We start from the raw sequence: 16,914 nt of genomic DNA, 5'->3' as shown, positions 1-16,914 counted from the left end.
CTGGGGCGAGACCTGCCTACTTCCTGGTTCCAGCCGATGATCTGATTGGTGCGGCGTCTGGCAGTCCCTCCAATCATCTACCGCCTTCTATTTAAATAGCTGCCTACCTGTTGAACGGGGAGTTGTGATTTTGCCCTTGATCAACTCGCCTGTGTGTATTGTGCTCTACTGTTGTAAATGTGTTAACTTCTGTAAGAGCCTTAGTTTAAGTATAAGATCCTAGTGTCTCCTGTGTTGCCTTAATCTGAACTGTGGTAAGGAAACACACACCGGACACCTGTAGATTGATTTTATGTTAGACACACTAGGTTTTAGAGGGTGCTGCTTACTTTGTATTTTTGATTATTGATGATGGGTCAGAGTTTTGTTTAATTTGATTTTGAAGTAGTCAGTGGCTATCTCTCATTTTGGAGAGACCTCTTTAAGTTATATTTGTTTCTTTGAGTTAAGCAGCATCCAACAGCCCTTTTCCTGGTTTTCTTGTGAACCCTGCAAATAAATACTTGCAATTTTACCAAAAACACTCTGGTTCATGTTGCTTCCCTCTCCCCCACGAGCCGGGTCGTAACAATCTCGAACCCACGCAAAAGAGCGATAATCCTCCTTAAAGTACGTCGCAAATTGTGTTCTCATTTCTGACAGGTGCTCAGACGCTGATTGAAATAGAGAGGAGAAATCGTGTGACGTGCCTGCATCCGTGATAAAGTCTGCAAGGCTGGGGAACATGTCGCAGTTCCCTCGACTGATGCGGCCATGCCAGAGGTCAAGTTTTTGTGTGAAGGCGTCCACTCTGTCTGCAAGGAGCAAAATATGAGTTTCGCGGCCTTGCAAAGACAGGTTGAGGCCATTCAAGCGGTCAAATATATCGACCAAATAGGACAGAGACGCAAGCCACAATGTGTCATCCAGATGCTTCGCCAGATCTGATTTGATTTCTGTCAAAAACCACTTCACCTCCTCTCATACAACCGCTGTAACACCCGCCCCCTGGAGAGCCAGCGAACTTCAGTGTGCAGAAGCAGCTGTTCGTGCCCTGACCCCATCTCCTGGCAGAAGACCCCAAACAAGCGAGAGTTTAGCGGCCGTGATTTGATGAGATTTATCATTTTCACGGATTGGTTCAGCACGGAGTCAAAGAGAACTGGCATTTTTGTAGCAGTTAGAGCTTCGCGATGGACCATGCAATGTGTCCATTTCACAAGTGGAGCTACTTGCTGAACGCGAGCAGCTAGGCCGCGCTCGCGGCCCATCATTGCCCGCGCACCATACGTGCATAGGCCAACACATCGGTCCCAAGCCAAACCATTTTCACGGATAAAAACATCAAGGACATTGAAGATGGCTTCTCCTGTAGTGTGCGACTGAAGAGGCCGGCAAAACAGGACATCCTCCTCAATCGTCTTGTCCCGCAGATACCTGACATAGGTGAGGAGCTGTGCCTGACCAGCAATATCAGTGGATTCGTCCAGCTGCAGCGCGTAGTAAGGACTCTTTTTATGAACTCTATCAGTTGCTCTCTGATATCATTAGACATGTCTGAAATTCTCCTAGCGACTGTGTCATTGGACAGTGGTACTGCACCGAGTTTGGCTGCTGCACTATCTCCTATCATTATTCTGCACATGTCTTGCGCAGCCGGCAAAATGAGAGTCTCGGCAATTGTATGCGGTTTACCCAGTTTGGCTATTCTTTTGGCCACTACATACGATGCCTCCAAACACTGTTTAGACACAGTGCTGTGCGCTGACATGGTTGCCTGTTGCTGTTGGAGGCCATCAAGCTTTCTTTTAAAATATTCAGCCGGTTTATCCTTAATGCCAGCATGCTTTGTTTCGAGGTGCCTTTTTTAGATGGCAGGGCTTCATGCTGTCGTTTGCCAGCACCTCGGCACACACGACACACTGAGGTCTCAGATCAGCCGTGACTGTAAACCCAAACTGCAGGTATGCTTCATCGTACCTTCGAAACTTTTTGCAGCTGGTGGTGCGTCAGTTGCCTTGTTGGTCCTCACTAGAAATCTCTCCATTTGTGTTGGTTTTGAAATAATTTGGATGTGGATTAGTTGTGATTTCAATAAAGTTTAGGCTATGATGTAACGATGTGTGTGTGTGTGTGTGTGTGTGTGTGTGTGTGACTATGTTGAGAGACTAGTATCGGGGGCTAATCAGTTGGGACTCAGGCACAATCTTTAATACAAACAAAACAAAATTAATAAACAAAATAACGATTTTACAGGCAATGCAGATTTTATGTTAAGACTTGATGATTGTAGTCCTTTGTGTGTGTGTGTGTGTGTGTGTGTGTGTGTGTGTGTGTGTGTGTGTGTGTGTACATGTGTATTAGCAGGACATTTGGTCAGAGTACACACCACACTGGAAGGACATTTTGTATTAACAGGACAGGAGCAGTGTCCTGCTAATTTTGAAAAATTTTGAAAAAATTCTAAAGATGTAGAAGTGTTTCTATTGGTCCACTGACCCTAAAAATGCAAAAAAACCAGATGACCATTTAATACACATAAACCTGATTTTGTGTATAATCTGTGTATCACCACAGTGCCCCCTATGGCCGGTTGTGAAATAGCAGGACCTCATGAATATTCACACAGTGTGTATTATTCTGAGCCTCTGATTATTCTGAGTCTGCCGGAAGGTCCTGATAATTCTTACACTGTCCTTCTAATTCACATGTGGCTATTTACACGGGATGAGTCGGCAATGTGATTACTCTCTATGCTAAAAAAATGGAGATTTTATAAAGGTTAGTTGGGTGCCTAAACCCAACCTTTTGACGCTGTATTCTACGCCATAGGCGTCAGTCTTCGCCTACGCCGTTGTGTTGAGGCGAAGCGCTGTGATAGGTTTATCTGATAGGATCATATTTCTGCTGTTTTGCAAGGCGAGCCCCACCATTTGTAAATGCAGGGGACTGTCACTGTAGTTGAGAGCCCCCTGCTGCCCTGGGGGTGAATCGCACCGCGACCAAACATGAGACGGAGAGACACAGAAGTCCGAACGGTTCATGACAGCGTCGAGGCTATGGCGTAACCTACGCAGAAGTATAAACCAGGCTTTAAGCTAGTAAGCTCAGCATGAGAATTGAAACCCAAAGCCTCTGTTTGGACCTGGTGTTAACATTCATTTTTTGTGACAGGATCACAAGTGGACAGCTTTAAATACAGGTGTGGACACACTTAATGCGTCTTGAATGCGCATAGTGATTTGATCACTCAAACCACATTTGGAAGCAAGTCTAAGCCATATGTATCCGCATTCTTACAGTAGAGTAAACAACCATGGGGCCTGGGCCACATTAGGGACAGCCTCCTTAGCTAAGTAGGTGACAGTCAGTACCTGTTTGCGCGCCACTGCCTCAGGCCTCACAACTCGTCTTACTCATTTTAACCATTGGTGTATTTCACTGGACGTTGGCACATATGATGCATTGTATAGTATGATCTGATTGTTCTAGAGCAGCTTAAAAACTTAAAAATGCACATAAAGTTAAGACAGTAGTGGAGGCTTCTACTTGAGCAGATTAGTACATGTTGATCCACTGTGGTGACCATGAGTGTAGGGCTTGTGGAGAAATGGAGGCGAACGTAGTGGGTTTCATCCAGCAGGTGAACAGTGGGGTGAAGGAGCCAGTCCACATCATGGTAAGCCAGAGTGGTCTGTGCACAGCCAGTACAGTTGATCCCAGTAAGATCTGTCACTAATGTAAAAGTAGGGGTCATTGGAACTGTGAATGCCCTGTAAAGTTCAGTGGCAAAAGCGTGCATGCTATGCCTATAGCATTTACTGCTTCTGTTAAGGGAAATAATCTTTCAAGTTCATGTGTTGTTTCACCCTGTGTTACACCCTGTGATGCATATCCTTGTGAGCAGGTTGGGCCTGAGATGGATGCAATTTGGAGGAGCCTGATTTTCTTGCTTTTGTGTCTGACAGCTATGTGTCATTGGTTGGTAGTGATGTACAGGTACCTGTAAACATCTTGCGGGATACTGTGGGCCTAACATTCATTCTTTGTGATTTCAGTGCTGCTTTTTTCTCAGAATAATGATACTGGCGACTGTGTTTTGATTAGTGAAATGGGTTTAAATGTGTTCCCTGTTCCAGTGCACTGGCTCCAGCTGGACTAAATTATTGGGTGAACAAATCTTGTGAACAAAACCTTCTAAAGAACTGCTTTGCCCATCACTAGCATCTGTCCTCCTCACCACAATAAAAGAAGTGATCTTCCGTGCAGGTGGATTTGCACGTCCTTTTCAAACGTGTTAAATAAAGACACAAAATTAAAGACTGCAAACATCCGGCTTGGTCGATTGCACTGTGCGTACTAAAGGAAATAATTTACATCATCTCCTCCCAGTATTTTGCTCACAGTGGCAGAAACGCCCCAGATTGCATATTCATCAGGGCAAATGCGCCAAAAAGGAAACTGTAGCCACAGACTGAAAAAGGTGTCTGTGGGGTTCTGAAATGTACACTCCAAATCAAAAAATGTACCCACATTTGGTTCTTAGCGGGTGTTGTTCTTTCATTCCCATCTTTGTATTTTAGAAGCAATGTAGATGAACAGCTTCAGCAGGGATGAATTTAGCAGGGATACATTTCTGTCTGTGGGATTTAAATTTTTGTTTATCGGTATCATCATTAAGCCACCTCCATAATTATGTTGAAATGCATAACAAATCAAGTTAATTAAATAAATTAAAATGTTTGTCCAGTTTTAGGCATTTGTGTAAAATAGCGTAACACACAAACCAGGGTTTGTGAGCTCAGATATGTGTAGCTGCATCAGGGCGTCCCTCAAGGCTAGAGATAACACTGCAAAGCCCCCCTAGAAAGGCGTTCCAGTTCCTCTACTTTCTGCGGTCACTCAAGTAGCACGTGTGCTAAACTGCTCAAGACCTTCTACTAATGCTCTAGTGACAACAGACCATTTGTTCTGTTTCACTGGGCCTCCACATCCTTTTGTTTTTTCAGGGGTTTTATTTTTTATTTTAAATATCTTTCCCAAATAAATTACTTTGTAAATTGGATGCTTTGGTGTTGACTCCCTTTTTAAAATGTTATAGTCACTTATATTGAGCCATGCCAAAATCTTGGCCATGTTTTAAATGATTACATGAATATATTTATTTATACCTTTCATGTACACTGTATATCATATTTTTAGAAAGGATCTTGTCATAAATGGTGTTTAAATTCAGATTTCCCCTAATGTAACTTTATCTTACTTCAATAAGCACTGGAGTCTGCCTTTGGAGAGTGATGGATACAGATTAAAGATTGCTGGTGGGAGATACCATTTGACTGTTGCCTCTAATAAAAGCAAAATGTATGATAAGCTATTTATTTTGAAAGGTTGAATGAAAGTGACAAAATAGCATCAAACGCATTTTTTTCTTGTTCTTGAATAAATCAATTTGCTCTTTAGAAAAAAAAGGAATTCTCGTCCATTTCTCATACCCCCTCCTCTTCCATCAACTTGGTACAGTCCTGTAAATTCAGGTGTGAGCCGTGAAGTGTTAGTTGAACACGCTTCATCCTGCTGCAGGTGAGGAGGATACATACGGTATGACCCATACAAAACCCCTTACACATAGCATTTATATACATATTGTCATGTAATTAAGCAAAATGGTATAGGCTACTTGATGATGTTCGGATACACCGAAGCATCTGATTTGCGACAGCTTAGCTCGTTGTTATTAGCAAGCATGCTAGTCAGTGTAGCATGCTTGCTAATTCTAGCAGTTTAAAAAGCGCCATGCTTTAAAGACCAGTCCGCTGCACATGGCATTAGAAGGACTTTTAGGCATCAAAGGTACACTTTGTATGAGGTGTTTTTGATTTGTTTTGTGCCGTTGTTAGTGGTAGCATAAATATAGAGACGTACATGCCGCTTTCCCGCTCTGCCCACGTGAGCGCCATGTCAAAGTGACATCACGTTTAATATGCCAAACTTTTGCGCGGCTTAAAAATCATCAGCGTGGTGATCAGGTCTAACAGCAACCAGACAGGGCATGTTTTGTAATTAAGTATTTTAGAACCTGAGCATATATCCTGCCCTGAAATAGCAGTAATAAAAAGAGCATGAGAACAGCAATAATAACTAGAAAATTCCTAAAGAAATTTTGATTGTGCCTTACTCTGGCCCGTATGTTAATACCATGTCTTGCTCTCTAGCCAGCTAGCGCTAGCATATTAATGCCATGTCATTCTCTGTAGCTAGCTGTGTGTGTGTGTGTGTGTGTGTGAGCAGGCTTTGGTTGTCATGGCAATCAGGGGAGCCCACAGCAGCTGCAGAAACATTTAAAATGAATCCCCTCGAACCCATGGCCAGGAACGACCGAAATGAAAACCGAAAAGACCGTGAGCGTCGTCATCTTGTTGACTATAGCACTGCCGAGTTTCAGTGGTTAAAGTTAAAAAAATGTGACCTGGGGAGATTGAGAGAGAAGAGGTTCAACGAGCTCCTTTAAACATTTCTCCTCTACATTTAACATGGGAGTAGATGGGGCCGTGAGAGGGCGTTGCTGGCGCATCAGTGCGTCTCCCGCCAAAACTATTTGTCCGACAGCTTAAGCAGTGGTATCACTGCGACCCCAACGAAAAACGTACGGAAGAATAATAATAAGCCCGAGGAAGAGTAGTATTGTGCTTGCTTATGCAAGGCACAATAATGAATCACATTCAACATTTCAAAAATCATTTCAGTCCCACAGTTGCGCCTGGGTTGTTTTTTCGAACCTCCGCCTGTGCGACCGCTTGGATTGTAACGCGTTACTGGACTCAGTAACTGTAATAATATTACCAAAATATAGTTAGTAATGCGTTATTTTACTCCGTTACTGCCTAAATGTAATATATTATCATTATCATTGAACATCTTATTGATTCCAAAACAGCTGCTCAAAATAGAAGCTGTTATGTTGGATCATTAATTTTTTTTAGGGAGGATAATTAATTGTATATCTAGCTAGATACTTTAATTATAATAGAAAATGTTCATGGATTAATCCATAGAAATAATTTGGTAGTGAAGAAGCCATTCCACCACTCAATTGACAAAAAATGTTTTAATAACCACAAAAAACATCAAATTAAATTAATTAACTGATCAAAAAAAGTTAATAATTTCAATTGCTACTATTTGACAGCTCTGCATTGTTTAACGTTTATTACTCTCCTTTGCTTATCATGTGTGTCTTTAGGTCGGGGTGTGTTCAGCTGCCGGCCCTTTGAAAAAAGAGATTTCCTCATTGAGTACAGAGGGGAAGTCATTACTAAAAACGAACAAGAAAACCGAGTGAAAGTTTACCATGACGCACTCAAAGTTCTTATGTTTGATTTCCAGTTCAATGGACAACAGTTATGGTATGTAACTGTTGTTAAGGTGTACTTTCTAAATGTGTATTTAAACACAGAGATGCAAACTCTGCTACCTCATCATCAGTTAAACTAGTTTCAATCATGAAATATAAGTATTGAAATTTTTACTGTTCGATGAATACTTTGAATTGTTGAAGGGATATTCTTCTGACATGCTAACACTAAAATGCTCAGTCCTTTCCCTTACAGTACAAGGTATAATTGTTATTGTATACTTGATATTTAGTGTTGATGCTGCCAGAGAGGACGGATCACTAGGGAGACTGGTAAATGACGATGAAGTGAACCCAAACAGCAAAATGAAAGTTACAAGAGTGGATGGAAGACCCCATCTGTGTTTATTTGCACTCAAAGATATTGGTCCAGGGGAAGAAATCACTTATAATTATGGTGATTCCGACTGGCCATGGAGAAGCAAGGTAGTTAGAAACAGCAGCATAGAGTGCTTAAGAGAGCAGATTTTGCAAAATGAGACTTAATCAGACTTGACTATTTCAACTTGTTCAGTCCTATTCAGAATGTTAGAAACTATGACAAGTAAATAGATTTCTGTTGACCTTAAATTTATGAATATAAACTAATATGAGATATATTTTGAAGTGTCTAAACACACAGGTCCTGTGTAATCCTCACCATGTAACGTTCAGACATTAGCAGGTCTGTTAGTTTTGTACATTAGAAACAAACTCATTGAGTGTTCGTCCCTTCATTTTAGACTTCCAAAGAGATACCGTGTCAGGCTTCTGACGTGGACAAATGCAGTTCCTTTGCAGTCATACCAGAGGTAATTTTGATCTCCAATGACTTTACTGTAGAAGTATGAACTCATAAGAATGATATTAAGTAGCATTCAGGTACACATGTCCTGTGTAATCCTCATCATGTAAGGTTCAGACATTAGCAGGTCTTTTAGTTTTGTACATTAGAAACAAACTCATTGAGTGTTCGTCCCTTCATTTTAGACTTCCAAAGAGATACCGTGTCAGGCTTCTGACGTGGACAAATACAGTTCCTTTGCAGTCATACCAGAGGTAATTTTGATCTCCAATGACTTTACTGTAGAAGTATGAAGTCATGAGAATAATATTAAATAGTATTGACTGGCACCATATGTTCATGGTTCTATACAATGCCTTTCTATAAGTCCCCAGTGGGTGTACCTTTGTTTTGTTTGTTTTTGTAACATTTATCATACTATGTACTGTTGAAGAACAGACTGTGTTGAGAATAGATTTTTATACACTATGTATATTTTTTCCTCTGAACTATACATTGTAAAAAGTTATAAATGTAGATTTTAAAGTTTTAAGTTAATTTCTAAACAATTTCATTCATAACAAGGATAACAAAAAAAAATTCATCTTATACTCATTTTCATAGAGGAAGAGAATACAAACAATTCATTGGTTTTTATATTCTACACCAAGTGTCTGTTAGGATCAAATCTTTTGATTACATTGTTTTTTTGGTCAACAGGACTGTGATCATGATCTCATCCCTGAAGAAATGTCAAGTTTAGAAAAATGTGTCACATGTAGAGGACCCTTTTCACCTCTGAAATGGTCAGGTGTGAGGTGTAAAGGTAATTTCCATATCTTTTGAACATGATGCCACAGGAACACTTTTTAAAAACGATTCCATGTGTAACTCTGCTATATGTTCAAGATGAGCCATTTGCAGCTGCACTTACTTTTTAAATACTTACTATGACATTATTAACTATATTCCTTTATTAATTCTTAATTTTCTCTGTCTAGTTTGCTACGAGTCCTGGCACAAAAAGTGTTATGTTAAGCACAAGGTGAACATCACTGAACCTCTGCCAGTGGTAAGTGTTTCAGTAGAATTATTCTCAGTGAAATGCTTTCCAAGTACACAAAGTATAAATGTATTTTTAATCATTATCAGGTCTGTGAAGAACAAAGTTCAAGTGAGGTGGCATCATCAGAAGAGGAATATGTGCCCGATTCCACAGCTGATTCAAACAGCTCGTGGGACGGCATAGCAGAGCCTTTAAAAATCAGTCGCAGACATTTAGAATTACAGAATTTTGAGGTGTCCACCAGCAAGTCTGCTTCAAAAAGAAAAGACACCACCAAGAAAGTTTTGTAGAGGAAGAGAGTCAGTTTCTGAAGCTGCAGAATCATTATCTGAAGATGCAATCAGCGAAAGTCAGCTTGAAGTATCAGGAGTTACTGCCAAAGTAAGAAATGCTGATGCTGAAGGCATAATTGTTGATGATAGCGCTGATGCTGGGGCTGAACAGGTCTCAAACACATCCTCCTCTCTCAAAAATAAAACTTACTGCTACATTTGTGGAAAACTACAGACAAAGTTTACACGTCACCTAAAACGTCACGAGAAAACACGCATACAGATGTTGCTCAAGTTTTAAGTCTTCCCAAGAAGTCCAAAAAGCGCCAGAAAATGCTTATAAAGCTACGCAACAAGGGAAACCACATGCATAACTCAGAGGTCTTAGCAAGTGGAGTTGGATCGCTAAAACTAAGACGCACAGCGAAGACAAAATACAATGCAAAAGACTATATTCACTGCATGTACTGCCAGGCATTATATCTCCGAAGAGATCTGTGGCGACATGTTAAATGTTCTTCAAAACCAGTAGAAGCCAATTCAGAGATTGGAAGAAAAAAGGTCTTGTCTTTGGCCTCTATGAATGAGTCAGATCTGTGTCAGCAAATATCCCCAGGTGTTTGGAAGATGTTAGCTGTCATGAAAGATGATGAGATAACTGCTACTGTGCGAAGTGACTTTTGTATTCTTCAGCTGGCCCAGTCATTTTTTAACAAACATGGACAGGATCCCACCAAATATGACTATATTCGCCAGACACTCAGAGAAAATGGAAGACTTCTGCTTACGCTCCGCAAGGAATTCTCAATACATACTCTTGAGGATGCTGTGAGACCTGCAAATTTTGATGTGGTCATCAAAGCTTTCAAGAAAGTGTCTGGGTACGATGACGAAAAGCACTGCTACCGTACTCCAAGCCTTGCATTAAAGTTGGGTCACTCACTGCAGAAAGTCAGTGACATTTTACATTGCAGAGCACTGATGGCACAAGACACTAACCTGATAAAGTCAACCCAGAGTTTCAAAACCCTCTATGCTACAAAGTGGTCTGAACTCATCTCCCACACCGCTTTAACTACGCTGAATGAGCGCCACTTTAACAAGCCTTCCACTCTTCCTTTTATGGAAGATGTTCAGCGTCTTCATAGACATCTGGAGAAGACTACAGAACAAGCATTGAAGGACTTGGAAGACCACAGTTCACCAAAATCATATAGTGAACTTTGTAAAGCCACCATGGCAAATGTAATACTTTTTAACAGGAGAAGGGGGGAGAAATTTCAAAGATGACGCTGAATGGCTTTCTGGAGAGAGACACAAGTGCCCTGCACAAGGATGTCGCATTTGGACTGACACAATTTGAACTTCACCTTTGTCAACACTTCAGTCGTGTTGAATTAAGGGGTAAAAGAGGCCGGAAAGTTGCAGTGTTACTTTCACCAGACATGGTGAAGGCCATAACATGCCTAATAGAGAAAAGAAAAGACTGTGGTGTTCTGGCAGAAAACCTGTTCCTGTTTGCCAGACCTCACTGTCTGACTCCCTACAGAGGACAGGACTGTTTGAGGCTCTATGCGAGTGAATGTGGGGCGGAAAACCCTGAGCTCCTCAGGTCGACGCAATTACGCAAACATCTCGCAACTTTGTCACAGATCTTGAACCTCAAGAATCATGAGTTAGACTAGGTTGCTGACTTCCTTGGCCACGATATTCGCGTTCATCTGGAGTATTACCGACTTCCAGAGGCTACTACCCAGCTGGCCAAAATCTCCAAACTACTGCTTGCCATGGAGAAAGGGTCTCTCAGAAGCCTTCAAGGCAAAACACTTGAGGAGATTGAAATCGAAGGTAATGCCATTTTAAATTGTTTAAGTTAAAAATTAGAACTGTTTCTAGCAAATGTGTTTTAGCAAAATGGAACACACATTGTATGTAGGCAATCTATAGCACTTGAATCTCATTATTCATCAAGGTAATATAATTTATTTTCTTAGATAACCTACAGTTTACCGATTCAGATGCAGAGAGTGAGGTCGATGCAGAGAGTGAGGTCGATGCAGAGAGTGAGGTCGATGCTGAGAGAGAGGTCGATGAAGGAAATCTCACATATCCACAGACTGGTAAGTACAGTGTGATTTTTCTTGAATTTGTTTTATTTATGAAATCACATGACTAATGTTAAACTTTATTACAGATTCTGCAGAGATGAAAAGAACGACGAAACCTGTTGAGGAAGCTGCAGGCACGTATTTATTGTCACCAGATGGTTAGACTTTTAACAGTGTAACTACTTGCTATGATGTATCCCTAACCAATTGTAATTTCACTGTCAAGTCAGTAACTGTGTAATCTCTTACTGTTTTCTTGTATTTCAGACACAAATTGAGGGGATGTTAATTTGTGTCTGAAATACAAGAAAACAGTAAGGGCCTTATCGACTTAGGTCCCAGATAGCAATTGACTTGGTTTGCATTTTACAGGTGGGCTGATATGAAGTCACATGCAAAGATGGCGAAGGGTGTAGTATGCTAATTGATTTCACCTAACAAAGACTAAATTCATGATTTAAAGGGTCCATTAGTTGCTTGACCCCATAAAGGAGCATCTTCTACTTCACAGTATTTGAGAAACCTACCTACATAAAATAAATGCTTATAGTTACAATTGTTGTTTTTTGTTTTTTTTAATCTTTTCATTCTTTTCAGCAGAAAGTGAAAACGCAGATGGTAAGGGCAAAGAACCCGGCAGAAAACAAAAAGAAGGAAAAAGGGCCCAGCAGTAAATTAAAGAAGAACAAAGAGCCCAGCAGAAAAAAGAAAAAGAATAAACAATCTGGTAAATGCTGCTACACATACACAAAAGTCACTAAACACAAAGTTACTTAAGCATGAAAGCATAACTGAAGAATGGTCAAAAGAAATTATCCACACCACCCAAAGGCAATATGGTGACCATTCTCATCTTTCTGCAGGACACTGTAATCCTACAACTCAGTTATTATATCAACTGACTTAATTAGATAAAATACCATGTACATACCATGAAGAACTGTACCTTGTATTAAAATGAGTATTTTTTAAACTATCAGTGTTCAGATGCTAGAAAATAGGTGTAATTTAGTTATCAGTGATGAGACAAATGTTTTAACTACTTTCTCTATGCCTATTATAATCTGTTTAGTAATGCATTCACATAGTTAGCGTTTTCAAATTAGCAAAGCATCAAAAAAACTGTAATAAACAAAGCAATGAGAATATATTTTCGAATTCGGCTATTAAGTTTGATTTAGTAAACAGGGGTTCTCAACCACTGGGCCTCCACTCCACCTCTAATCAACCAAACTTACCAAGCAAGAGTCAGAATAAGCTCTTTGGCATTGGCAGAAATCAATCTTCAACCCACATACCCAATTCTGCAGCCACTGCGTCCCACTAATGCATGTTCTTTATGCATGCACATTTTAAAAGGGGGATAAACGGGCGTTAGATCAGTACATGATTTATAGCTAAGAAACATTGTTACAACAAATACATAATTTACCCAACAGAAATTTCATTACTTTAAAAATGTTTATTTAAAGGTAGAGTTTGTTTTCATTGATAATTTCTTTGTCTTTTTTCTAGTTTCTCTGGAAAGTGCTAGGAGAGCAAAAAAGCATCAATGGTCTCCCATGGAGGTTGCAGCGGTCATGAGACATTTTGGCGAACACATCAAAAAAGGAAAACTGGCCACTATGATTGAATGCCAGCAATGCAAGGAGGCAGAAGATCCTGCTCTAGCTGGTCGCTCTATTCTAAACATAAGAGACTTTGTAAGAAATCGTGGTGTGACTTTGAAAAGAAAAGAAAATCCTGGCTAAAATATGGAAATGTGATGAATTGTCCACCAGTGATGTCATCAGAACACAGAGATTACTCATGTTCTAATCCTGAATATTCCATGTGTCCTGATGACATCACTGGTGGACAATTTAAATATTTCAGTTTGTGGAGGAGAGGAGAGCTATACAGTATATATTTTATGGTGTATTTATACAAAATGATTTAGTTTTATTTCTACTGTGAGAAGATACTGTAGGTAACTTGTTTATGTGTAATCTGTCAGCTGGCATAACAGTTCCGGAGTCGCGGTTGTGACATTGAGTTTTAAAGGGGTGGGGTTTAAGCTACTGACCCTCTTGCACTACTTGAATGTAGTGTTTGTGTTGCTCTCTGCAAGGACAAAGATAGGTGTTTGTCCCTCGAGTTCTTCGAGAAGACACGTTAGTTTTATTCTCTTTTCTCAAGCCAGACACGTGTCGACATGCATAATTTCATTTTGCCATTCATTTTCATTTCTGTTCACAAATAGTATGGATTCTGTTGCTCTAATACTTAAGTGAAGGCACTGTATCACACAGTCCACTTGTGTCTGTTTAAGGTTCCATTTATCCATGTTTGACCCTTTAATACACGGCGCTTACATGTTTGTGTATGTGTATGGCCATAGTCCTGACAAATAAAGTTGGCCCTGTTAATTACTATTTGTGTCATGGGCGGAGCTAAGTACCTCATTATCGTTTGTCCTCTTAATACAGCATGGTGTCAGGTTCTTGTATTTTGAGTTCTGATGTGTTTATTTAAATTTTGAAGTGAGATTTGTGTTGTATAGCTCAAATAGGATTTTTTTAAGATTTACTACATCTTTCTAGCACAAGTGGAAAGGGGTTACGCAAAAAACTGGTTTGAAAAAATAGTCCTCCTAATTAACAAAAACCAGTATGTGTGTGTGTGTGTGTGTGTGTGTGTGTGTTGCAACACGGTGAAAAAGGCAGAGGGGTAGTTAGCTAAGTGCACTGCCTAGCAGTTAAAAAATAAACATAAAAACATAAAAATAACTGAGATGGGGATAATCTTTAAAAAGACTGTTTGGGTTTTGGAGTATATGAAAATGATATCGAGATTAATAGTAGATAGAGTAGCGAGAGCTGGCACAAGCGAACTTGGCAAGAGACTAGCCAAGAGTGAATGGAGTTACGCGCAGTGTTGTATTTTTTGTGTGAGAGTGAAGAAACATTTACATTTAAACCCCGCCCAGGGCGGGAACGGGGCGGCCATGCGCATGCGCGATTCATTTGCAGCCTGGACGCGGAGTGGTGTGTGTCTCCTCTCTGCTCTGACTGCAGGCTGCTGCGCGAGGTTACAGAGACTGACCGCCTGTGAGTGCTTTGGACCGGGGAGGGGCTCACGGCAGCACCCGCTGCTCGTTGAGCACAGTAACTGCAGAGTGATACGTCCTTTCACGTCAGGCTCCAAACACCACAAAAGTCTCCAGTAACATCAGATTTTTTTTCCTCCCATCCTGTAGCCTACTCGCGCCCCTCCGGGAGAGTGTCCCACCGGTTGAGAACCACTGGTCTAATCCATTTATATCATTGAGGGTTGGCTAAATATAAGAAACACATCTCTGAATAATACAATTCAACAGCACAACACTATTGCCTCTGAGATTACCAGGAAGTTAAAGTAGACCTACAGCTAAATATTATATTATTACTATTTTCTGTATGAAGGCTGTAGACTATATTTATATTATATTCATATTTTCCCTCACTTGTTTTGTGAATATACACAACACAATATAATCAATCCTGTTGATAAAATGTAAGATTCTCACCTGTTGACTCATTTCATGTCAAAACTAAGATAAGATAGACTTTACTGACCCCACACACACAGGGGGAGATCGCTCGGTACAAAAGCTCAAGATACAAAACAGCACAATAGATAATAAAATACACAGTAACTATAGCTGCCACTCCCGCGACGCCACATTGGGAAACTATTTGCATAATGATGTTCACCTGTACTAAAAACGAAAGTATAGTAGTTCTTTAATTTTTCGTTTCTGTTTTAAGAGTTGGATTTTTATGAATGTCTGTTTTCCATAATTTTGCAAACTAATGATTAACTTTTTTAACATTTATCATATTATTCAGTCGGTAAAATATTCCTTATTAACCATGACTTACTTACCAGACCACCGATATGGTGGCTGTTTGTTTCAGTTTGTCTGATAACTGAATTTATAAAAGATTAAAAACTGAAGATGTCTGACTGACCTTATACAGGAAGAAAGTGCAGCTCCGTCAGTGATGATGAACCGGATCCATCAGTCGATCATTTCGACAGTACAAAACAAACCTTTAGTTTACTGTTTGAACTTCTACAGAGTTATGCATAATGTTCACACTGAACACAGAATAGGACAACCATAACAGGTTTGACAAATGAGATTACACCCTGATACCGCCCTCTTATTTGTTATCTTACATCAGTCAGGTATTCTGTTTTTTTGAGGAAGACGCCTGCATCGAAAGTCCCCATTTAAACAACATATATCAAATACATTTACAATCAGTCCTAGTAAATACAGTTTGTTAAATTACAGCAAATTCTGATGTTGTGCTAACTGAAATCAGGAAGTACATTTTCAAAGAAGCCTTTGCACATAAACTCCATATTTTCCATATGGGTTTCCAGAGCGTTTTAGAGACAGAGTTGTCACGCAATGAGGATTTTGTGGTCCCCGCAACCCAAAGTTACTTTTCCAATCGAAAGTGAATAAGTAACTGGATCAAAGGTGTCTAGAAGAAGGAGAAGTTCTCCTGCTGATACAGGAGCTGTCTCTCTCTTTCTTCCCTTCCTTGCTTCTTTCCACTGGAGGTTCCTCTGCAGGCTGTCTCCACTCTCTGCCCGCATAGTGCACTCTGCACCGCGGCTACAAGAAGCTGAGCTGTCCCCCCTCTCTGTCTGTGTGCTTTTCTCATGCCTTGTGCGAAAAAACGAACAAAATCAAACCTGTTTCAAAAACTTTAAAGACAGACAAAAGTTCCAGAGTAGGCATTTAAACATGATCCACACAACGTGAGGTCAAACTTTTGTTTTAAACATTGGAAATGTTGGCAAGTTGAGCCACAGAGAGGTTAAAGGTGCCAGATTATCTCTGTACACACTTCATCAAACCATTCAGACTGTTCCATTATTCCTCTGCTGATTCAGGGATTCAAACAAGGAACCTTAAGGCTTGGTTTTCATGTTGATTCCTTTATCAAAACATCTTTGTTTGCCCCTGATCAGTTTGGATTTGATGATTTTGGTGAATGTTTCAGCTGATTTAAACATATAACAGCTGAGTACTTACATATTGTATCACATGTGAGCTCAGTCAGTTAAAATCTCTGCCACAAACATCTGACCCTTCTGGTACCCAGAGATGACAAACATGTTATCTACTGGGGCAGTATTATGCTAGGGGAACAGAATGTTTTTTATCCGCCTGCTGCTGCTTCAGAGATTCAAACAAGCACTAACTTCATAGGAGTTCTTTTTATTTATTTATTACAGACTCTTTGAGGTGTTTTCCCCATTATAAAGTTCAA

At 40.2% G+C, this 16,914-nt stretch overlaps 1 protein-coding gene across 7 annotated transcripts in view; it reads right to left on the bottom strand.

Annotated features, from left to right (window-relative positions):
* LOC127368007 (protein NLRC3) overlaps positions 1-15,679 on the bottom strand; it is a 28,050-nt gene extending 12,371 nt beyond the window's left edge. For 6 of the 7 annotated variants that reach the window (XM_051408397.1, XM_051408391.1, XM_051408401.1 and 3 more), the window contains exon 1: positions 15,595-15,673. The gene's annotated coding sequence lies outside the window, so the exon portion shown is untranslated. Of the gene's footprint in view, positions 1-15,594 lie in introns of all 7 variants that reach the window. The other variant, XM_051408400.1, reaches the window with a different exon arrangement.
* Between the last annotated feature and the right edge of the window lie 1,235 nt (positions 15,680-16,914).

This window comes from Dicentrarchus labrax, unplaced genomic scaffold (assembly GCF_905237075.1).
Source record: "Dicentrarchus labrax unplaced genomic scaffold, dlabrax2021, whole genome shotgun sequence".
NCBI lineage: Eukaryota > Metazoa > Chordata > Actinopteri > Moronidae > Dicentrarchus > Dicentrarchus labrax.
The sequence above is the reverse complement of the archived record's forward strand: the minus strand, read 5'-3'. Positions and strand labels throughout refer to the sequence as shown.